The sequence below is a fragment of the Vicugna pacos genome, chromosome 12 (assembly GCF_048564905.1).
Source record: "Vicugna pacos chromosome 12, VicPac4, whole genome shotgun sequence".
In the NCBI taxonomy this organism is placed as follows: domain Eukaryota; kingdom Metazoa; phylum Chordata; class Mammalia; order Artiodactyla; family Camelidae; genus Vicugna; species Vicugna pacos.
Genome location: NC_132998.1, coordinates 21085546 through 21110566, shown reverse-complemented (window position 1 = coordinate 21110566; position 25021 = coordinate 21085546). Strand labels below are relative to the sequence as shown.

Below are 25021 nucleotides of genomic sequence, written 5' to 3'. Positions count from 1 at the left end.
GCTTTCATTTAATTTAATGTTTAGGCTTAAAAATATGTTTACAACAGTTAATCACAAAATGGCCACTGGGCATTTAGAAATACTACTATAATGATATGTCTTTTATTAATGTTTATTGAGAGTCAAAAGTATGCCAGAGGCTGCAAGTGACCACAGACAGAAAAAATACACTCTAACTGTAGGCTTCAGAAATAAAACTCACTCTATCACTGTCTTACAGGTTGTGAGAATAAGTGAGACATGTCATGCATTGTACTCTGAGCTGCTCAGAATGAAAGACTGGAATTCATTTACAGTCATTTCCTGTTGTTAGATTTGGGGGGAAAATTCCTTCCAGAAACTTGGACTAGCTGAAGGCTTAAGTAACATGTGCTGCTGAAAAGCTGTAAACTAATTTTACTAATTTCACAATTTTTTTGGTCAAATCTCCAATGGATAAATAACTTATTTAAAAACCATTCTAGAAATAGTAGAAGAGGAGAAACTATCCAATTTATGAGTCTGGTATAAGCTTGAAACAAAATCAGGTAAGTACTGTGTAAGAAAAGATTATTTATTATAGGCCCACCTCACGTATAAACACAGCAAATATCCCGAATAAGTTAGAAGGAAACTGAATTGAGTAATGCATTAAAAATTCATTGTGAACAAGTATGGTTTATCCATGTATGTACAGATGCTTAAATTAGTATGTATTTTAGTGTAATTTTCTATATCAAGTAAATTAAAGGAGAAAAATCCTATGGATCATTTCAATAGGTGTGAAAAAAGCATTCAATTAAGTCCAACACTTAAGTGTTAAAAAAATAAACCGGGGTGCTGCCTCCACTCTTGTCTCAGCCTCCATTCTATTCTCAACCTGTAACTAATAGGTTTAGTATAGAAATCATTAAGATTATGTCATTCCCTCGCTCAGAACCCTTCCATTGTCACTTACTACATTTAGCAAAAATCCTTGAGATTCTTGCTAAGACCCAAGTGGCCCTGCGGGATGTGGTCCCTGTCTCCCTTCCCAGTCTCATTTTATGCTAATGTGCTCTCACCTCAGGACATTTGTACCTGAGATTTCTCTGCCTAGAATGTTCTTTCTTATGATATCTGCATGATTTGTTCCTTAATTTTATTCAGGTTTCTGTTCAAACCTTACCTCTTCAAAGAGGGCTTTCAAGACATCTGATATGAAATAAGTATTCCCCTGGCCAAACTCCCACCCCAATCCTTTGCCTTATGTAGCTTTGGGTTTTTTCGGAGGGAGGGGATAACATTTATTGCTACCTGATATTATTATATCTCTCTTTCTTCCTTTTCTAAGTCCCTGAGAATGGACACCTTTCTCCTCCCCACCCCTCAACTGTTTTATCCAAAGGTACTCAGAACAGTATCTGGTACATAGTAGGGTCCCAATATTTGTTGAATGAATGACAGACGCATGAATGATCTATTTCAAGGGTTAGTTGTTGTGAAGACTGAATAAGATAATAGTGAGTGTTCAAAGAAAGTTGCTTTTATAAAAAGATTGAATAAGACTATAATGAACTTTAAATATTGCTCAGGGCCAGCCCTATATTTATATTATACATGTACATACATACATCTATGCCATATAAGACTTATCATTAAATTTAAAGACGTGTTTACAAAAGAGGTAATCTTTTTTGATTTTTCTTTAATACACTAAATTGAAATAAAATGTTAAATCTTATGAACTTATTCCTTTGAAATACAATGTTAAGCCTTATGATAAAGAGTACAACAATATCAGGATAAAAAATTAGCCACTAGTGTAATGACTAATTATATTGGTATTTTTAAATTATGTTGGTATGTTTTAGACAACTAGAAAATCATGGTCCTGAAGTTTTAAATTATTCTTGATATAGCAATCTCAGGGTAGACTCTCTCCTTATTTTTCTATCATAATTTTTATAAGGTATTTTTATTAGGCTTATAAGTCTATGCAAATATGTTTTGCTCCCTCAAGGCATTTATAATGTAAGAGGGAAGATGTGTTATTATAATGTGCGGTAGAAAATCATATGCACCCTAAGTGGTTAGAGTTCTGGTTTGGACTGGGTGGAGACATGTTCTATTAGAAGGATGGAGCGGGCGTGTCACTATAGTCACTTGGAAGAGGAATCAACTGGAGTTAATGTGAGACGTAACTATGGAGTATCAGTGAAGTAATTAGTATACTGCTAGTCTTTTTGGTCAACCAATACAAATTTTGGATGAGAACCACCTGCCTAACGTCTCTGAAACCTTTGGTAAAGGAGTTAAAAAAGTAGGACTAGAAAACGTGTGGGCTGCCCAAGGAACGCTAGCACATAGGCAGGGAGCTCTCTGAGGAACTAGATTGAACCAAAACTCATGGGTGAGGGTCCGGAGAAAGTTCACAGCTTAAGGACTTCATAGAACACATATGAACAGAAGCCTAAGAATTTGAAATGAAGTTCATGCATAACCACTATGAGTGGTTCTGCAGATAGACGTGCTCTGGCTACAGACTTTATCATCATTAATGAATATTTCATTTGATTAAATGCCTTTTTTTAAAGGGCACTACAGAAGTTGGCACAACAGAGCCAAAATGAGAAAGAACTCTGGGTTCTTGGTCCTATGTTTAGACTTACATTTTGTCATAAGGTTACTTTGCAAACAGTGCCATTCATGAAGTTGAACTGTTTTCCAAATTTTAAAATAAGCCAGCTTAGATAGATAGATAGACCATGATAATGACAGCTACCATCCACGTAACAGGCACGATTAAGCATTATGCGAGTACTATTTTTAACTCTTACAACAGTGCAAAGTGGGCTCTCCTTGCTCTTTGGCTTAGACTCTTACCTGTTGGGTCTGTGGGCTGTCTGAGGCTAGGGGCTAGGCTGTCCACCTGGATCTGCTCATACCTGGATTGATTTCCAATACAGCCTTCTCTCCCTGCATTCTAAACAAGGAAAAGGAGCAGTATTCTTTTATGTTACTCTGACAGAACATATAGGTGATGTCCTTTGGTACTGATAGAACTAACATTTATTGGGTGTCTGCCATGTGTCAACATTGTTCCAAGGATTGATGCATTTAATCTTTACAGAAACTTCATGTGGTAGGTGTTAATATTTTCTCCCCTTTTCACATGAGGACACTGAAGTACAGAGAGGTCTGGTAACTGGACTATGATCATACATCTAGTAAGGTAGAGTACATTTGAATCCAATATCCTGGTTCTAGAGATTGCACTATGAATCACTCTGCTCTACTTCTTTTAGCAAAAGAAATTGAGGGGAAGGCAGTGAGACTCCTCCAGAATAAATTATTATTAAGGAGACCAGATGTATTTTACCCTGACATTTCAATGTCTGATGAATGCAGAAGTTTTACTTCTCATTCCTTCCTTCCTTTCCCGTCCCCTTTTCTTTCCTTTCCTGTATTGTTTAATTTGAGAAATTAAACAATTATGTAAACAACACACCTATACTTCCCTGTAAATATTATTACAAAAGTACCTAAAGAGTTAATGTTCCCTCCACCTCTCCTCTGCCTCTTTTTATGTTAACTTGCTTTTTGCAAGAGTCCTAGCTCACCTTGGAGCTATTTCCATGTAGGTATATATTCATTTTCCTTATTCTATTTAAAATTATTTTTATTTTCAAACTTTTAATTTTAATTTTTTATTGAAGTATAGATGGTTTACAATGTGTTAGTTTCTGGTGTACAGCAAAGTGATTCAGTTACACATGCATACACACACACATATATATAAATTTTCAGATTATTTTCCATTATAGGTTATTACAAGATATTGAATATAGTTCCCTGTGCCATACACTATGCCCTTGTTGTTTGTTTTATGTATAGTAGTGTGTATCTGTTAATCTCAAACTCCTAATTTATCCTTCCCCCTCTTTTCTCGTTGGTAACAAGTTTGTTTCCTGTGTCTGTGAGTCTATTTGTATTATGTAAATAAGTTCATTTGTCTTCTTCTTCTTTTTTTTTTTTTTTTTAGATTCCACATATAAGTGATTTCTCTTTCTCTGACTTACTTTACTTAGTATGATAATCTCTAGGTCCATCCATGTTACTGCAAATGGCATTATTTCATTCGTTTCTACAGCTGAGTAGTATTCCCTTGTGTATACATACCACATCTTCTTTATCCAGTCATCTGCCAGTGGACATTTACGCTGCTTCTATGACTTGGCTATTGTAAATAGTGGAACACTGTGGGTGCATGTATCTTTTTGAATTAGAGTTTTCATCTATTCTGTGTATATGCCCAGGAGTGGGATTGCTGGATCATACAGTAACTCTAGTTTTTTAAAGGGATCTTTGTACTGTTTTCCATAGTGTCTCTACCAATTTACACTCCCACCACAGTGTAGGAGGGTTCCCTTCTCTCCACAGCCTCTCCAGCATTTATTATTTGTAGAGTTTTTGATGATGGCCATTCTGCCTGGTGTGAGGTGTAGTTTTGATTTGCATTTCTCTAATAATTAGCGATATTGAGCATCTCTTCATGTGCTTGTTGGCCATCTGTATGTCTTCTTTGGAGAAATGCCTATTTAGGTCTTCTGCTCATTTTTTGATTGAGTTATTTTTTTCATATTAAGCTATGTGAGCTGTTTGTATATTTTAGAAATTAAGCCTTTTTTGGTTGCATCATTTGTAAATATTTTCTCTCAGTCCATAGGTTGCCTTTTTGTTTTGCTTATGGTTTCCTTTGCTGTGCAAAAGCTTTTAAGTTTAATTAGGTCCCATTTGTTTATTTTTGCCTTTATTTCTACTGCCTCGGTAGACTGCCCTAGGAGAACATTGCTAAAATTTATGTCAGAGTGTTTTGCCTATGTTTTCTTCCAGGAGGTTTATAGTGTCTTATGTTTAAGTCTTTAAGCCTTTTTGAGTTTATTTTTGTGTATGGTGTGAAGAAATGTTCTAATTTCATTCTTTCACATGTAGCTGTACAGTTTTCCAAGCACCACTTATTGAAGAGACTGTCTTTTCTCCATGGTATATTCTTGCCTCCTTTGTCACAGATTAATTGACCATGAGTGTGTGGGTTTATTTCTGGGTTTTCCTTCCTGTTTCACTGATCTATGTGTCTGTTTTTGTGCCAGTACCATGCTATTTTGATTACTGTAGCTTTGTAGTATAGCCTGAAGTCTGGGAGCATGATTCCTCCAGGTCCTTTCTTCCTCAGGATTACTGTGGTTGTTTGGTGCCTTTGTGTTTCTTTATAAATTTTAAAATTATTTGTTTTAGTTATATGAAAAATGCCAGTGGTAATTTGATAGGGATTGCATTGAATCCGTACATTGCCTTGAGTAGTATGGTCATTTTAACAATACTGATTCTCCCAATCCAAGAACATGCTATATCTTTCTGTCTGTTTTTGACCTCTTCAATTTCTTTTTATCAGTATCTTATAGTTTTTGGAGTATCAACCTTTTGCCTACTTAGGTAGGTTTATTCCTAGGTATTTTATTCTTTTTGATGTGACTTTAAATGGGACTGTCTCCTTAATTTCTCTTTCTAATATTTTGTTGTTAGTGTATAGAAAAGTGACAGATTTCTGTATGTTAATTTTGTATCCTACAACTTTACTGAATTCATCGATGAGCTCTAGTAGTTTTCTTCGATGAGCTCTAGTAGTTTTCTGGTAGCATCTTTAGGATTTTCTAAGTACAGTATCATGTCATCTGCAAACAGTGACAGTTTTACTATATCCTTTCCAATCTGGATTCCTTTTATCTCTCTCTCTCTTTTTTTTTTCTCTGATCGCTGTGACTAGGACTTCCAGAACTATGTTGAATAAAAGTGGTGAGAGTGGGTATCCTTGTTTTGTTCCTGATCTTAGAGGAATGCTTGAATGCTTTCAGCTTTTCACTGTTGAGTATGATGGTAGCTTTATATGGGCTTTATTATGTTGAGTTGTGTTCCCTCCATGCCCACTTTCTCAAGAGTTTTTTTTTTTTTATCATAAATGGATGTTAAATTTTACAAAAAAAACTTTTTTTACATATATCAAGATGACCATATGGTTTTTATTGTTCAGTTTATTTCTGTGGTGTATTATACTGATTGATTTGTGGATATTAAATAATCCTTCCATCCCTGGGATAAATCCCTCTTGATCATGGTGTATGATCCTTTTAATGCACTATTGGATTTGGTTTGCTAGTACTTGGTTGAGGAGTTTTGCATCTGTATTCATCAGGGATATTTGCCTGTAGTTTTCTTTTTTTGTGTTATCTTTGTCTGGTTTTGGGATCAGTGTGATGGTGACTTCAAAGAATTAGTTTGGAAATATTCCTTCCTCTGAAATTTTTTGGAATAGTTTCAGAAGGATAGGTGTTGACTCTTCTTTAAATGTTTGGTAGAATTCACATCTGAAGCCATCTAGTCTTGGACTTTTTTTTTGTTGGGAGTTTTAAAATTACTGATTCAATTTCAGTGCTGGTAATTGGTCTGTTCATATTTTCTACTTCTTCCTGGTACAGTCTTGGGAGATTATACCTTTCTAAGAGTTTCTCCCTTTCTTCCAGGTTGTCCATTTTATTGGCATATAGTTGCTCATAGTAGTCTCTTATGATCCTTAGTATTTCTGTGGTGTCAGCTGTAAATTCTCCTTTTTCATTTCTGAGTATACTGATTTGGGCCTTCTCCATTTTTTGCTTGATGAGTCTAGTTAAAGGTTTACCAATTTTGTTTATCTTTTCAAAGAACCAGCTTTTAGTTTCACTTATCTTTTCTATTGTTTTTTAAGTTACTATGCATATCCAAATATAGATATACTCTAATTTATTCAAAATATATAAAGATAATTTTATATAGGATTATATACATTTAGGTAAACATAATTATATATGTAACTTTATATTATATAAAATATAAAATTTATATATATTTAACATATATCTTATATACTATTATTAGATTATATATTTGTTATTCTAGGATATGCTGAAATAAACATACTTAAAACAATTTTTGTGTGTGTATATGAATTATTCTTTTGAATAGATACTTGGAAGTAGATTTACTGGTTCTAGGAATGCAAGTGAAAATTTTAATTGAGACCACTAATTACACACCAAATAGGCAGTAGCAAGTTAAAGTGGACCAACTGTATCTGAACACCTGTTTCCTCATATGCTAACACTTGATACCTATTTTCACTTTTGCTTCTCTGATGACCAATAATATATAATTTTTACATGATTTTATCAAGCTGAATGTCTTTTCAGATGCTATTGGCTATTTTTCTGTCAGTTTGTATACTTTCTTATTCATAGAATTTTTTTATACTTTCTAGATATTAAATGTGTATTTATTAATAGAATGGCAATATTTCTCCCCATCAGTTGCCGATGTTTTAATTTCTTCAGCTTTATTTAGGTGTATATGACAACTAAAATTGCGAAGTATTTAAATTATATTTTATTTTTGTACATACATAAACACACACTTCTTTTGGTACAGAAGTTTTTATAGGGTCAAACAGACAATATTTTCTTTTAAAATGTCAGGGTTGTTTGTTGCTTAGAAGAACCTTCACTATCCCCAATTATTTTTTAGAAATTCTAATATTTTTATAATTCAGTTTCTTTTCTCATTTCCAGACAGATTTTTTTCCTTCTTTTTCTTTTCTTTCTTTTTTTTTAGTGAGGTCAAGAATAGTCTCATGTAGCCTTTCCTTATAGTCTGTTAGAAGCCAATGCAGGCATTCCCTTCCTCACTTCGGCACTCAGAAGTATAGTACATGGTGAAATTGAGGATCTCAATTTATGTGCTTGTGGGAGTCCCTCTCTGCTGCAGGCACAGATTTTAGTTCTTCAAAAATCAGCAAGTAAAATATAGTGGTATGTGGATTGGTTTTTCTCACGTTATTTGAGCATTACAGCATGCCAACGACTGCTTTCTGGAAGTGGCCAGAAATACTTTCCAGTAGAAATTGTTCTCTTTTGATCTGGGAGCCGTGGGAAGGATCACGTCTCAGGGCAGCTGTTATGGTTAAGCTGATCTGAGGATGGGTTCATGGAAATGACTTGATTAACAGTTTCCAAGGGAAAATAGGCCAAAGTCCCTAGGCTGGTGGGGGTATTCTACAGACTGTTAGCACTGGAAGGAATCTCCCACATCTGGTTCAATGTCTATAATTCTGTATGAAATATCTTACAATTACAAATGAGGAAACTGAGGTAAGAAAGCATAACTTGCCTACGGTCACCCAGAGAGAAGGATGATGAACAAGCTAGTATTGTACAGATGATGCGATAAACAGCTTTGTTAGTAATAAACTCTGTTGCTTGCTGTGCTGACCTTTTACCGTTTCTGATGTTTGGAAAATATTTCAACCTTTGAGGTTGTTTAGAATTCCACCCCCAAATACAAAAGAATAAATATAACCTTGCAAGTGTCCCCTCTTTTTCTGTGACAGAAAAATCCTCATTTCCCCCACACCCTAAGGGTCACAGATCTCTGAAGTTATCTTGCATTGACATTGTGTATTGCTTTATCTCATGTTCAAAGTACTTTCCCCTGAATGATCGCATTTGATTCTCACTTGAACCTGCCTCAACGGAGTAACAAACTAAAGTAAATAAATAAATACATAACATTCCTCTGGTTTTTGGTATCACTACAACATACGATGAACACCATGTAACACTGCTTTTTCATTATCCCACCACCTTAGACTTTTAATGATGCAGTATTTTCTTTCTTAGGGCAGTTTGTTGGTTCTTTCAGTAAAATCCTAAGGCAGTGTCTGCCACCCTGTAGGAAATTGGTAAACTTAAAAAAAAATCTGTTTGCCCTTTTATAAATATGTGTTTATTTCTGAATAGTGGTATTTTTACAAAAGGATATACTATAAGAAGTGACCCTCAGCCTTGTCCCTGACCACCCAGTTCCCCTCCCACAGGGCTCCTTCTAGCCCAGCACCTAGCAGCTGATTGAGGACTAGTGTGTGTGCCCAGCTAGTCGAAACTAGCTGTTTCCCAGCTGTGTGATCCAGGAAACCTTACCAGTGTCTCTGCACCTGGAAGCCCCATTTTGGCCTTTGGGAACTAATCAATGACTCAGCGAGGGTTTTTCAAACTTAAAAAAAAAAAAATCACAACCCACACTAAGAACCATATTTAAATAATACACGTACATTTTAAATATTTTAAATAATATACATTTTAGGAAACAGTACTTCCTCTTGCTATATAAGATACACTCTTAATATTTCCAGTTCTGTTTCACTTTTAAACAGCCCTCTAAATATGCACATATACATTCTATCTCCTCAACTTAATTCAGAGATGAATATTCCAAGTTTGCCCAAGCTCCCTGGCAACCTTGCTCTACCCAACCCCATTATGATAAAGGAATTTAAATAAAAGGGCAAAACCACAAGGGCTAAGAGGGGAAAATACCAACAACATTCTGAAAGCTGGACAGAAGATGGGCAAACGATAACAGATTTAGCTGAAGCCTTTCCCTGGGAAAAGAAAGCCTAAAGGTTTCTGGCTGCAGTCTTAGGAAGACCCCAGATATAGAGATTTTTCAGCTCCCCCGAAAGACGTGCTAAAATCCAATCCAGGCCCCCCCCCTCCGAGCTCAGAAACTGCTTTTGCCAAGATTGAGTGGCTTTTCCATCCAGGAATTTTCTACCTGGGTCGGGGGAGGGGCATGGAGTGGATCAGATCTTGACATAGAGATGTCCAAGTAATCTCCCTCTTTTCCTCTCTACTTCTCGTTCCTGCCTCTGTCACAGCCCGCCTTTCCTGGGGCTCTCAGCCCTGTGCTTCTCCACACATTTTGGCTACAGATTCCTCAGCCCTGCTTTACCAGCAACCCCCTCCACCCAATTTCTGTCTCTCAGAAATGAGTAGCTAGCTTATATTAGCTAAGAGCTCTCTCTCTTTTTTTACCCCACTCTGTGCTTAAAAACAACAACAACAAAAATAACCTTTGTTATTACTAATATTACCAGTTTTTCCTTTAATGAGGGTTAGAAAGAAGATCAGGTGAGGGCAACTGCTCACACTGAACAGGAACTCACACATAAATCCCTCACTGGTTAGTATCTGTGCATACACAGAAATACAGGTGATAACAAACGCAAGTCACACAGGACATAGTAACCCACTCCCTGACCTAAGAGTTAGCAAACAGACAATTCCAGCGAAGCTCCCTGACTCCCCTTCCTCAACTACCTCTCCCTCCTTCATCCCAGAAGCAACCGCTCTCCCAGACAGTGTGTTTACTGCGCTTTTATTTTATGGCTTTATCACATCTGGACACATTTTATTTTGCTATTTTGGAAGCCTCATAAATGTTGCCTTGTATACAATCTCTTGAGGCTTACTATTTTCATTTACCATTTCATTTCTAAAATAATCTCTGTTGATGTGAGTGGCTGTATTCTTTTATTTTCACTGCTGTGTAGTGTGAAAATGTGGCCATTTTTTATTTATTCATTTCTCTGAGAGTGGGTCATTTCAACTGTTTCTTTTTGGGATTTTTTTCCTGTTTATTTTTTATTCATGAACAATGTCTCTATGTACATTCTTCTACATGCTTCCTGACACAGATAAGCAAGAATTTCTCTGGCTTAGGAATGGAATTACTACATTGTAGGATATGCACATGTCCAGTCTTACAAGGTAAGGCCAAACTGTTTTCCAAAGATCTTTTGCCAATTTATGTTTCTAAAAACAACCAGTGCTCATTTTTGTACATTCTTGATAAAATGGCTTTGGCTTTGTTGGATCTTAAAATTTTTTCCTATTCTCCTGGGTATAAAATGATTTCCTATTGTGATAGTCAATATTTAGTGTTACATACCACATTGTGTATTGTGTAATAAAAAAAGTTCACAGATGATAAGCACACAGACAGATAAATTTTCACAAAATGAACCTCCAGATTAAGAAACAGAGTATTACAAGCACCCCAGTGACCCTCCTCCCCATGTTCCTTTCAATTCACTTCACTCCTAAATAGCCACTCTCCCAACTTCTGACAGAGCAGATTCATTTATGTATGTACATTTTCTGGTGTGTTTGGCTGCGTGCCTCAGTGTTATGATGTTGAGATTTCTGCATACTGTGTGTGTGGTATTAATTTTGCACTCCCAGCAAGCTCACTGTAACTCCACTCCATCCTCTTTTTGTTCCACTGAGACGGGAAGGGAGCAGGGCACAGCTATTCAAGGAATGCTACAGCAATTAACATCAAAATGGTGAAAGATTCAACTCCCAGTAGACCTTGAGGTTCAAGATGGTGGGAGATTTAACTTCTAGTAGACTTTGAGCTTCATTATACACTCATTGTAATATATTAACATGGAGAATAACATGCCTACAGGTGCCATGGCAGTCCTACGGCTAGCCACAAAAGGTCAAAGAGTGGGAAATGGCCAACTTCCTGGGAATCCCAGCCCCTTCCCCAGGCTAGTTAGGCTGGTCCTTCCACTTATTTGCATATGAAGCTACCAAAGCCCATAAAAATGGGCAACACTGCCCCTCATGACCTCTCCCCCCCACCCCTGCATTAGGACGGCCCACACTCTCTAAGGAGTGTGTATCTACTTTTAATCTGAGCACCCAACCGCCAAACTTCATGGCCTTTCTCTTGCCTTTCAATGTATCTCTCTAAATAAATCTACATTTACTCAACTGTGGCTCGCTCTTGAATTCTTTCCTGCTCGAAGCCAAGGATCCGCACTTGGCGGGGCACGTCCCAGGGGCTCAACCGAAGCCTGGGACATGGCCCTCCTCACGCCCCACATCCATTTTTCCTGCATCACTATGACTCAATACATTTGGGACACAAGAGGCTTAGAATTGCTGCCGTAAGCAGCTTAGGGAACTAAGTTCTGTTCTCTTGTCCAGTGGGAGAACACAGTGGTTGATGAGAGATGGAGCCAAAGACATTAGAAGCTGGAAAGACAGCAGATCAGAGGAAGAAGGAACAGGGCAAAAGGTCCCAGGACAACCTCTGTCCATGGTCTGGGAGCTCTGAGTCTCCTGGCCATGTTGGTGGTCAGCTTGCTCTGCGTTGACTTATATCCATTCACTGTGTGAGGTGTTGAGGACTGAATAATACACAGACCTTGCCCTCAGGAAACTCAGAATATGGGAAAGAGGTCTGATGTATAGGTAAACAAGTAACTGCAAAACAAGGTGATAGGAACTACGTTGGGAAGGGAAGACCTAGAGGGAATCATGAGATGACTCTGCTCAGGGGGGTGGGGTTCAGGAAAGACTTATCCAAAAAAGAGCCCTTTGCCTTAGTTTTTTTGGTTTTATTTGAACAATAATGTTCATAACAACTTTATTCGCAACAGGCCCAAACTGTAAACAACACAAATGCTCACTAAGAAGAGAATAGATAAACACCCTGTGGTTCATATAGTGGACTACTACTCTTCAATTAAAAAAATAATCAACAAACTATCGATTCACACAACAACATGAATGAATCTCAAAAACCATATAAAATAAAAAACGCCAGCCATGAAAGAGCACATACAGTAACATTGCATTTATATGTCATTCAGGAAAAGACCAAACTAATCCATACTGATAAAATCACCCACAACAGTGGTTCCCAGGAAAGGGAAGAGAGAGTCAGGTTAACTAACAGCAAAGGGCACAAAGGATCTTTCTCAGACACTGGAAATGTTCTTCATAGTGATCTGACTGATGGGTACCAAAGTGTACATACACTTGTCAAGAGCACTGGATTTTATTATATGTAAATTATACCTAACAATGCATGATTCAAATGAAAAAGAAGCATATGATATTCAGAATAGCTCTAACAAAGAAAACTGTCCAACACTAGACATTACTAGGAAAGGAGCGGGGAGAAAACCCTTCTGGAGGAATACACAGAGTCATGCTTCCGGGATGAGATCTATGTGGTATGGCCTAAGGGCAGCTCCATACGATGACACCATTTTTCATGAAATCTTGTTGGAATGAAATTGTAATTCCTTCTTTCATGTAATGGAGGCTATAAAACTACCCTTAAAGAGTCAAAGTGTTCGATGGTGGAGAAGTAACTTCAATTTCCAGCACTGGTTAGATTTTTTGCAACAGAAGGCATATTATTAAAAGCTTTTCTGGACAAGTACTGCATGAGTCCACTTATATGAGGTATCCAAAAGGGTTAAATTCACAGAAACAGAGAGCAGAATGGTGGTTGCCAGGGGCTGGGAGAGGGAGAAATGGGGAGTTGCTGCTTAATGGCATAAAGTTTCAGTTGTGCAAGATAAAAAAGTTCTAGAGATCTGCCGAACAACCTTGTGCCTATGGTTAACAATACTGTATTGTGCACTTAAAATTTTGTTAAGCGTAGAGCTCATATTGCATTTTTTCCCTACTACTGTGACTACAATGAAATGGAACTTTCTCTTGAACAGTTCTAGGAAGAGATAAAAGCATTTTTCCCCCAAGGGGATTTTATAAAACCTAGAATTTAGTATTTTTTTCTATATTTTACTCCTGAGTCAGCCGAGACTCAAAGAGAGATCACTGAACTGTTCTGAGCACATATAGTTAAGAAGTGAAGCACTGGGGTCAGAATTTAAAACCCAGCAGTCTAAAGACATAGATTGCCTTCAACTCATTGGGTTATCCTTGTTCCCCTGACTACATTCTGTCCCCTGATCACATGCTCAGTAACGAACTGTCTTACTTAAACAGCACAAATATCTATCTTCACAAGACAACAAAACATTATTAGAAATGGCAAGAACTCTAACATAGTGGTCTGGTAGTACTGACGACATTTGGGGGCGCCAAGATTCAAACACATGATGTAGGATTTATAGATCAGGGGACCCTCAAACAAAAGAATGTTCATTAAAAAAATTGTTTTTTTTTTTTAAATAGAGGTACTAGGATTAAACTCAGGACCTTGTGCATGCTAAGCACGCACTCTACCGCTGAGTTATACCCACTCCCCAGGGATGTTCACTTTAATTAAGTCTCCCAAATAATTCTTATGCAGGTAGTTCATACTTTGAGACCTACTGCTCAGGGCATTTTGCAATTTATATGTGAAAAAGGATGACATCTAAGTGCTATTTAGGACATGCTAAAATGGAGTCATTCATCTGATTTCTACCTATGGCTTCAGAATAAGATTTTTTTCTTTCAGAATAAGCTTTTGTAGATTTGTTGATTTTTATAGTTTTTACATTTTTTTCCTGTGGTTATTTTGTAAAGTTTTTACAAATTCTTTTCCAAGAGAAAGAGTAGTAATATTCGTTATATATGTGAAATTTCTCCCTTTCACTTTTTATTACTCACTTATTTACAGTATTTTTAACTTCTTTTAAAAAAATTGAACAAATTATCTTTGAGATTCTACGAAAGATAGAAATAGTTTATGTAACTGGAAAAACTTAATTCCGTAAGTAAACAAATAATTACGAAAACTGCAATTATCCAATTTTAATTAACTTTATATGGTACTAATTTGTTTTTCAAAGTACTTGAAAGAACTTACAATTGTAAACCTGGATTAGTTAAAGTTAAGAGGGGTGAATATTCAAGGTGCTCTTTGTGGGAAACTGGAAGGAACGTTTGGGATCAGGGATCCATATGCAGAGTGGATTTGTTGGTTTGTGTGCTATTCTCGATTAATTCAAATTTATTTTTCTTAAAGTGTACCTCGATTATTATTATTTTTTCTGTATTATAAACCTCATTCTCAACCCATATGATTTGGGTGGGACTGGTTCTACACCTAGCTCACGGGTAACCTTCATCAGTTAAAGCAAATCAATATTTTCTATCAATACTCCTATTCTCAGGCCTTAGTTCAGGGTTTGAAATGTAATCTGATCAAGGTCCTTGAGACATGAGGAAGTATTTGGGGGAGATTCTTAGAAATGAAAAAAAGCTTCCTTTCTTTTTTGTGTTTTAAATAAAACATCAGAAGAAACTCTCAATATTCTAATGGTGTAGTATAGAAATCAGGAGGCTTAGAACTGTCAGTCAGTTTACCTCCTAGAAGGAACAGCCTTGATTTGTGGTGTGGGAGGGTGAGGCTGGGGACAGAGACAGGGAGCACTGAGAGGAGTCTGATGATGAAGTGGACACTGTGAGAAGCTGAGCACAGAGACAAAGAAGAATCAGGGACTGGGTGCCATGGTTTTATCCACTGGATCAAGTGTCACCCAAGGCCGGTACCGTCTGGAAATTCTGATTGTGTAAACCAATGTATATTGCTTATTATATCAGCAATAACACATATTTTTCAGGCTCAGTTATCTGGAATTTGTTTTGAAAGACTGATCTTGTGACTTTAGACATTTCTGGAAGTAAATAACAAATGTCTAATATTTCTATTTTGAAACACTATAACTGAAGGGTTTTTACAGTTCAATATCTGTCCATAATCTGAAAACAATATTTTTCTTATAAATTAGAAAAATTAGAAAAGCATACTATAAAATAAGGTACGGCATAAAGTTTGTAATATGAATACAGTCTGATATTTTAGAATGATATATTATTAGAGGCAGCTATTAGAAGTTTCAAAGTACTTAAGCAAAATATGACTCTAAGAATACTTTGATATAAATTGTACTACCTCTTTTTGTTTCAGTTATTTTTTATCAAACATAGTTTTAACATTTGCTCAGTTGAAATAGTTCAACAAAATATAAACAAATAGAAGATGTATTTTTTTGGACACAACTCATAACATAGCCCACAAATATATTATACACTGATAGAAAGATGCTTCAAGAAAAAAAAAAAGCCAGTCATTGAAAGTAATCTGTAAAAACTGATATTTAAAAGCAAAAAATTACAATGATAGGAGTGTTTTGAAATACAAATCACTTATCTAAAGCACTGCTTCACTGTTTCCTCCTCCACTAAAAAGTTTAGAGAAAGAACCAGGACAGTGAAATGGGCCTCAGGAAGAATCAGGCCAATCTCCCAATTCATGCAGGTACCCGTTTAACATCTCCACTTAAACGTCTTGAGTGGTGGAGGATTCATGGTGTGACCGCCTTAGTTTTTACAGGACAAGGAGGAGTTTGCCAGGTAAATAGAACTGTAAAAACAGGGAAGAGCTTCCAGATACAGGGAATAGTGTGCAAAGGACTGAAGTCTGAGAAGGTGTAGTTTAATAATGGGATCTGAAAGCCTTTCACTACATATGCAACAGAGTATGTATTTAGACGCTGAATGTTGAAGATTAGACAGAGTTTTGATCATGGAGCCCCTTGCATGCCACAGTAAGGATTTAGGACTTACCTACTCAACCACTAAGGTATTTCATGTAGAGAAATAACAACATTGGATCAGTGTTTTGGAGGGAGTGAGGAAAATTGAACTATGAGCAAAAGATTGGCCAGAGGGTAACTCTAGTCCCAACTGTAGAAAATGTCTTGCTTATTCCATTCTTGCTCTGTTCTAGTGCCCACCTGCTTCAGAGTCTTTAGCAATGTCCTTCCCACTGGGTGCTTTCACTTAGGACCTGACAATAGAAAGTGGCTTCTATGATTTGGGGAATGGAGATGAAAGAGAGAATGCATTCAGTTTAAGGGCTCCATGGAAAGGCTGGGAGTAGGATATAGCCTGGACTGCTGAAGAGGGGTGGAATCCTTAGGGTTGGCAAGGTGACAAAGAAACTATTTAAGGATGAGTCAGTAACATGGGCACTTAGTGGTAGAACTGAGTTGAAGAGGAAATATTGTGAGTTGGGTGCAAGAACCCTCAATGAACATAAGGGATTGACCAGCAGAAAATTGACAGTGACGTGACAGCAGTGACAGCAGATAATCATAATCATAATCTGTAAGTACAAGCTTGAAGGAAGATGGCTTTCCTGTACAAAGAGGGAGAAAAGGGTCTGGAAGTGACACTGGGCTGCTAAGAGAATGACAGCATTGATCTCCGTCCCATGGCCATAGTGTGTGGGACGATGGGTGGCCTCCACATAAGAGGGTATAAGGAGAGCACTTTCATTGTGGGAAAGCCAGGTCCCATTGAGAGAAAGAAAGGGAAAAAAATGGGAGAAAAAAATTTAAAACAACTATTTATTTTTTCTTCATTGTGACGGTTAATTTTGTGCATCAACTTGGAGAGTGTTTTTGGATAAGGTAAACATTTAACTTGGTGAGCTATGAATAAGCAAACTGCTCTCCACGAAGTGAGTGGGCAGCATCTAATCAGTTAAAGGCTCGACTAGAACAAAAAGACCAGCCTCTCTAAGCAAGAGTGAATTCTCCAGCAGATGCCTTCGGATACCATCTGCACCGTTAGCTGTATAGTATCTGCGGCCTCTCAGCCCAGGCTGCAGATTTTGGACTTGCCAGCCTCCATAACTGCATGAGCCAATTCCTGATAATAAATCTCTTTCTCTAATATATACATCCTATTGTATACATATAGGATATATGTATATCCTAATGATATACATCCTATTAGTTCTGTTTCTCTGGAGAACTCTCATACTTTTATCTTTTGGATTTTTCTTGTATAGGATTTCACAGAACCTCAATCTTTGGAGAGATTGATGATTCAGGAGAGCCTGTTTACAAAATAGTGAAGGTTCCAGAGGGCTCATGGCAAATATTTTAGAGGGAAGATGACCATAGGTGGTCAATTAAGTCTTTGGAGTAAGTGACGATGCATGGGAACTAGGAAGTTTGTATGATGAGAAGCCCCATGATACTAAACTAAATTACTGTTCTTCACACTAGAAATGACAAACCCCAGGAGAGCATGGGAAAATTCCAAACAATGTGTAATCTGGATGCTGTTTGCAGCCTCCCCTGCTGCGCTGCAGGAAAGAACTCTGTCTCCCTCTTCAGGTCACCTCCCAAAGCCTCGGGGCTGAGACCCCCTCTCTCAGCACAGGGCCTGTGGTGCATCAGGGGCTAGGTCCTGAAAAACCTTTGACTCTTCCCTTCTTCTCTGAACAACAAGTTCAAGTGTGTTAACCCCTGTGGCATTGTGCAAGAGAATGCTCTTCATGCTTCCTAAATATAGCACGCCAGTGGTTGCATCCCTGCTTAAATCTCTCAGCCACCAACCTCAAGCCACCTTCTGGTGTCCATATTCTACTGCTACAGGTGACAGCTGTCCCTTTCCTCAGCTGGCCTGCAGCACCACTGCGACTGCCACCTCCTTTTCCATCAGAACTCACCTGTCTGGGAAACGTGGCTCACTATGATCTTCTGCAGCCACACTGGTGAATAAATGGCTTGCCTTTCAGGATGGCTAAAGGACTCTGCTAACCCCCAGTTTTTCCTACACAGTCTATCACAGCGCCTGAAATTTCCATCATTAGTGATCACTTTTCAGTGACAGCAAGAAAAACTCCTTCTCGGTCTCTGTTCCCCAGGCCTATAATATCAGGAGAGCAGTCAATCAGGGATACTGTTTGATGACACCTAATTATCTCATTTTCCCCTAAGGCCCATTCAGAGAAAGAAGAAATTTATTATTTGCTGCAATTTCTTTGTTTTCTTTTTGTTAAAAAGCTTAGAAATGCTTAGTAATAAAGATGATGTTTTATCTAGGTGTCTCTGGTATTAGCAAGTATCTATTATTCACATTCGTGCAATGATACAGTTTACCAATAATACTTCTGACAGTACCATCAGCAATATTATATATAACCTTCTCCAGACAAGGATAATGCAGTTAATATATCCTGATGGGACTTACGTTTTAAGAAGCCTCATGCGAACACCTTCTCCTGTGCACACGCCATTGCTCATTTCTTCATCATTATCATCTCTGGCCCTTCCTGTTGCTTTGCTGCTGGACCATCATCTTCAGGGTCAAGAAGTGTAGGTTACTATTAAAATGCAAAAGATGAATCACCAAGTCATTATCAATCACTGAAACCTTCGAAGCTGTTAGGTTTCTCAAATTTGACTGGTAAACTAACAGGAGTCTCAGGGGACTGGGATCCAAGCAGGTTGAGTACACTCTGCTGGGGAAGAGAATAAAAGGAGAGCGGAAAGACTTCATGCCTGGCGTTCTTCTGGGGGACAGATGTGGTGATGCCCACCGGAAGGGCTCTCTGGAGCCAGAGCTACGTGAGCACTGCACCTAAAGTGGGCTCTCTGCTTGGCAAGGGTGTCAAGTGCGCTGGAAGAGATGGAGCTGGACCTTGAGCTGGGATAAATGAGAGTGATCTTCACCCCTGTTCTGCCTGGAACCAGAAACTTCATGAACTTAAATGAAGTTTTGCTGTGTGTAGGGGAGGGACTGGGACAGGAAGAAAGCCAACCCAGGCACTGCGAGTGAAGACGGAAAACATGCACTCTTTTTAAAGGTTTGAGTTGGAGGTTTCTGAGACAGTAGCATAGACACTGAGAAACAAAAATAAAATAGAAAGGAAGAAGACAGACAATAATACTAATGGCTAGGGGTATTCTGAATGGCAGAGTGGGGGAGGGGTTCATCACCACAGGCCTAAAGAGCCCAGATAAAACCCCAGCAGCCCAGACACTTCTCAGGTATGCACACAAGATAAAAGTCTTAGAAACAATCCATTTGTCTGAAAGGAAGACCAGAGTTGACACGGTGGTCATCTGACTGGATGAAAACACTGCAGGGTGTTGTGTGGCGAGTCAGCCCAGCAAAAAAACAAACAGTGGTCTATTTGCTGTTCTCCTTTTCTGACTCATCTAGTTCTGTGATAAGAGACCTGTTCATGGAAAACATACTGTGGCTGAGAGTGCATCTCAGAAACATTTTCTTAATTTCGTAGTGAATTTCCCCAATCTATACACATAAAGAATAAGAGGTATGGGAGAAGGCTACTCTGGTCTGTTGCATTTAATGGTGATTCAACCACGTCTTACTTAGTGCACGTATTTTTTTGGCTTCTGTACCCTGCCCCTGTCCATGCCAGCACTAATAAAAATTTCAGAATAGTTCAGGAAGGTATTCTAGTCCTAATTTGGAGCTGTGAACACTAATTACAGCTATTACATTGCATGTATCTTATCCTCATACTTCATGATGCAAATAATTACTTTTTATAGAAATTCCTTCAGGGAAAGCTCAAGCCTTAGAGAGCCAAAGCACTGAATTAGTGGGATTAAACATGTATGCAAAGATCTAACCAAAAGGAGACTCTAGAAGGGTTTACATTAGAAAAGGATTAACCCTCAACCCCACCCCACAAAAAAAACATGGTAAATGTGCCCATCAAAAGTTGGCATAACTAATTTAATGAGATCAGGAAGGATCGTAGACTTAGTATCATAGAGAATCTAGAAACTAGAGAGAAAAATAAGAGTTAGAAAATCAGAAAGAACTTGGGAGGTGATTTAGTACAGCTGCCTGGCTTTATGAAGATAAAGTATTAATGTTTATACTTGGCAGATAAGGAGACTGGGGTCTGAGGCCACCCAGCTAGCTGATGGCCAAGAATGAATTAAATCCTATGTTCCCATGTTTGGTACATGTTATCTAGAGTTAATAAATTAAAAAATAATTGATGATATTTTAGAAAAGCAGAGCCAAAACCTCAAGATATTAAATGAGAGAGTTCAGATGGGAGATTCAGGGGGAAAATATTCTTTTCAAAAGCATAACTTAGGAATGCATGGCTGTATGATCTAGCTCAGGAGACCTTGGAGAAAGAGAACGTTTTTTCAATTAAGGTATAGTAAGAGGAAGAGGAAACATTTTTAAAATCAACTTTTCACGATTTCTGTTCACTGTTCAAAATTTTCTATATTATTTCACCCAACTATAGATACTTTCACAGAAGCACAATGGAGCTCTTCAGTAAGAGATCAAACAATTTGGTATTTCTTTTCTCTATTACAACCACATTGCCACTGAAAAGTTTCCCTAGGCTGTTAAGAGAAAGTATATTTCCCTCTTTCCACGTGGCACAAATACATTTATTTCATATTCTACTATTTATTATATATTTTAAAATATCATTGATGTTCAATAGGATGGAAGAGTTATGAACAAGTGACAAATTATCTTTCCTTTTACATTGTGACAGAAAGATCAAATTTCCTCTTTGCTTAAAATACATTTTAGTATATTAATCAAAAATTGGATAATTCTCTTTGTTTTAGAATGAATTTCATATTTCACTTGTCCTTTTGGAAGCTTGGAAACTGAAATACGCTTGGAGTCAACTTTGTAAGACTTACTGCGGACAGGACAAGTTAAGATAATGTACAAATCTTTTAATTAATTAATTTTTATTGAAGTATAGTTGATCCACAATATTATATTATTTTCAGGTGACAGCACAGTGATTCAGTATTTTTGTAGCTTATACTCCATTATAAATTAGTATAAGATAATGGCTATAATTCCTTGTGCTCTACAATATATCCTTGTAGCTTATATTTTTATACACAGTAGTTTATACCTCTTAATCCTGTACCCCTAACTTGTCCTCTCCCCTTCCCTCTCCTCTTTGGTAACCACAAGTTTATTTTCTACACCTATGAGTCTGCTTCTGTTTTGCATAAATTTATATTAATATAATTTTTAGATTCCACCTATACATGATACCATATAGTATTTGCCTTTCTTTGTTTGACTTATTTCACTAAAGCATATTTTCTAGGTCCATCCACATTGCTGCAAATGGCAGAACTTCATTATTTTTTATGGTTGATCCACACAATATTGCATTGCATATATAAAACACATCTTAATCCAATCATCTGTTCACAAGCACTTGGGTTGCTTCCACTTAGTGGTAAACAGTGCTGCTATGAACACTGGGGTGCATGTATCTTATTGAATTGATGCTTTCATTTTTTTCTGGATATATACCCAGGAGTGGGATTGCTGGATCATATGGTAGTTCTATTTTTGTTTTTTTTGAGGAACCTCCACTGTTTTCCACAGTGGCTGTATCAATTTACATTCCCACCAAAAGTGTAGGAGGATTCCCTTTTCTCTACATCTTCTCCAAGACTTCTTATTTATAGATTTTTTTTGATGATAGCCATTCTGACAGGTGTGAGATGATGTCTCATTCTTGTTTTGATTTGCAGATAAAGTACAACATTTTTTTCTTCACAACTCAAAAGACTGGACTTGACCAAATATAAGACTATGAAGACATGGAATGATCTGGACAAAAATAGTCAAAGTCATAGGACTGGAAGCAACTACAAAGATCATCTCTTTGCCCTTACCTAGGATTATAACTAGATAAGAGGAGTTTTATTTAAATGCAAAAAATTTCTACTCTGAGAACATTTTCTTTCATTTCCCGTTGGAAATGAAGCACCTAAGCAATTTTTAAGCAATTGAAGGAAATAAAAAGTGCTCATCAATGGAAACTTTAGTGGACTAGGACTATCTCCAAGAATAATTCACACATGCTGCTTATTCAAGATGTCTTTGAAACAAGATAAGCTAGGTAAAAATTTTCTTCTCCTCAAATGACTCTAATTATTTTTTAGATTGGATCAAATGAGTCTTGCTTTATGATAGAACATTAAAGGAAACCAAAATCTCAGACATCAGTTAATACAGCTCGCATTATTACATTATTTACATTTAAAATCATAAACAATTTCTTTGAATTTTTATGTCATTTCATTTCAAGGCATCTCTCTGCTTGATAATCTTACCTCAATAAGGTACGATATGTATCATTTCATCTGTTGAGTAGATAGAAAAACTGAGGTACATAGGGTTTAGGCGATTTTCTAGAACTGATTCTAGATTATAATGGTCTCTTCTTTCTAACACATAATGTCTTTCTAATATGGAGGTTTTCCCAAACTGGGAACATGGCGGTCATAGGCTAATCTAACACACACATATAAATATATATAAATGCACACTCTGGATCTTTTGGGTGACCACTTTATAACTGAACACTTTCATAAAGTTTCAGTGCTCAAAACGACACTGGTGTTTTTGTTTTCATTTATATCAAGAGAAGGTCAAAGGATTTTAAGGCTTGCAGTATGGACAAAGGCTTTTGATAGTTCAGTCAGAGGTGAGCATAGGGAGAACTGAGTCAGCTCAAGGACAGAAAAGTCAGAGCTAGGCCACATTCAAGATCCTGCATTACAGGAATCTGTACCACGTGCATTTTATGAGCCGATGTACTAAGCAGCGTATAATTAACGGTAAGTACAGTAGTAAATAAACAATGAGCAAATATTCTCACTGTGATTTCAATAACAATTGGATTAAAATCAATTTAATGCAGATTTTAATAACACAACAAAGCTAATTAAAACTGAACTAAAAGGATTTGTGTAATTTAATTAACTTAACTACGAGACAATGGATTAAAATTGTCATTTGAGGAGTGAAGGTTGACAGGGTAATCTATATGAAGTGGCAGCCAATAATAAAGCCTTGATATTTTAAAAATCAATTTTGTGTATTCTGCTTTTGTGAACGAGTATCTTCTGTATTGGTATCCTGAAATTAAAATACAAATACTAATTGAATCTAGAAATGGCCAAGACAAACAATCATTCTGTTATTAACATCAACAGTGTTGATTTGAAATAATGCATTTACTACATTAAATTAATCTTTGAGAATTGAGACACTGAATGAGTGGAACTCTTGAGAAGCAAATCAATTATCTTTTTGTTTTCCATTGTTCCTTAAAATATATTTGGTGAGGATGAGCATTCCACTCTATGAGATGATGCATGAGACCAGGGCTAGCCACACAGCATATCACAGTACGTCCACTCATGCAAAGTAATAAAACGTCCTCTGGCCACTTTACATTGCAGACACAGTCTCAATTTTGTATTTACAGGGGACTTCCTTGGTCTCTCAGTTCAAGAGGACTATCTTCTGTTGCATCAAGAAAGGACAGTTTCCTTAATAAATGGTGACTACTTTGCCGGGAGGGAAGAGGGAGATAATCTCTTTTCTGCTGGTTCTTTGATACTATCTGGTCTCATTAGGGTCCTTATCTTTGGCTGCTTTCTTCCTCTTTTTACAAAGCCTCCAGGGACCACTACTTGAAGATCCTCCCTTTCTCCTAGCTGTGGAACCTTCCCAAGTGTGCCCCCTCTCATCCTATACACTTTTAGCCCCTTTCCTTTAACTTCCAGTAGCCAGTGCTCTGATCAACCAGATCTTAGGCCAACTCTGGGAAATTCCCCTTGAAGGAAGGACTCTGGGTGTGTCCTCGTTGGTGTTATCCGTGCTCCAGCACGACTGCAGCCCCAACCCTGCTGCACTTCTAGATTCTGCAATCCCTACAATCTTACTCCAGCTGTGGGCTCCAGCAAAAAGGCTACTGGTCTCTGATGTCTAATTCCTCACTTAGGCATATATTGAAGAAATTTGTCATATTTTCTGTCTTCTAATTGTGCAGTAGGCAGTGGGTAATTTTATTTGCTTTCCTTATTGATCTGTGTGATTTTTTGAAAGTTGAGATTAAAATTTATGTGACTGCTATTATCCTATGGAAACACAAAAGCTCTAATTATCTTTGAGAAGAAAAATAACCATAATCTAGAAAGATTAACTGTTAAGAATGTATGTTATTGCAAATCATTCCCACACTCTTTTATATCAATAATTTAATAAATCTTCAGAGAAAATTAGTCATTTCAACATGACTGAATCAAAACAGATGGCTTATGGTTATTTTAAAATGCCATTTCTCTCACTCACTATTTACATATACTTTTAAATTTGGATCTAATCTATAAATGCTGAAAATAACCTAGTGTTAATTGGTTGTGATAAAGTGTTTAAATTTGGGGGTTCCTCATTTGGAGAGAATTAGAATTAGAATTCACGAGCTTTGCTAATTACTGATTGCTCTTGCATAAAGAAAGGAGACAGAGACCATCATAACAGTTGCTTTTCTCCTGGCAGTCTAAGAGATGAAATACTATTACAAATCATAAAACTCTATGAGTTCATATATTTGAATTATTTCAGCATGCATTTTTACTTCTAGTGTAATCCCAGGCTCAACGTTTTTCTCAGAAAGTGAAACTTTAAAGTTATTACTGCAACTGGGTGCATTTTTTCAAATCGATTTCTACACTCAGTGT

General features: G+C 37.1%; 1 protein-coding gene across 1 annotated transcript in view; it reads right to left on the bottom strand.

The window, feature by feature from the left end:
* RXYLT1 (ribitol xylosyltransferase 1) overlaps positions 1-25021 on the bottom strand; it is a 103809-nt gene that overhangs the window by 47548 nt on the left and 31240 nt on the right. The window contains exon 2 of the mRNA XM_072973003.1: positions 18693-18825. The gene's annotated coding sequence lies outside the window, so the exon portion shown is untranslated. The remainder of the gene's footprint in view (positions 1-18692; positions 18826-25021) is intronic.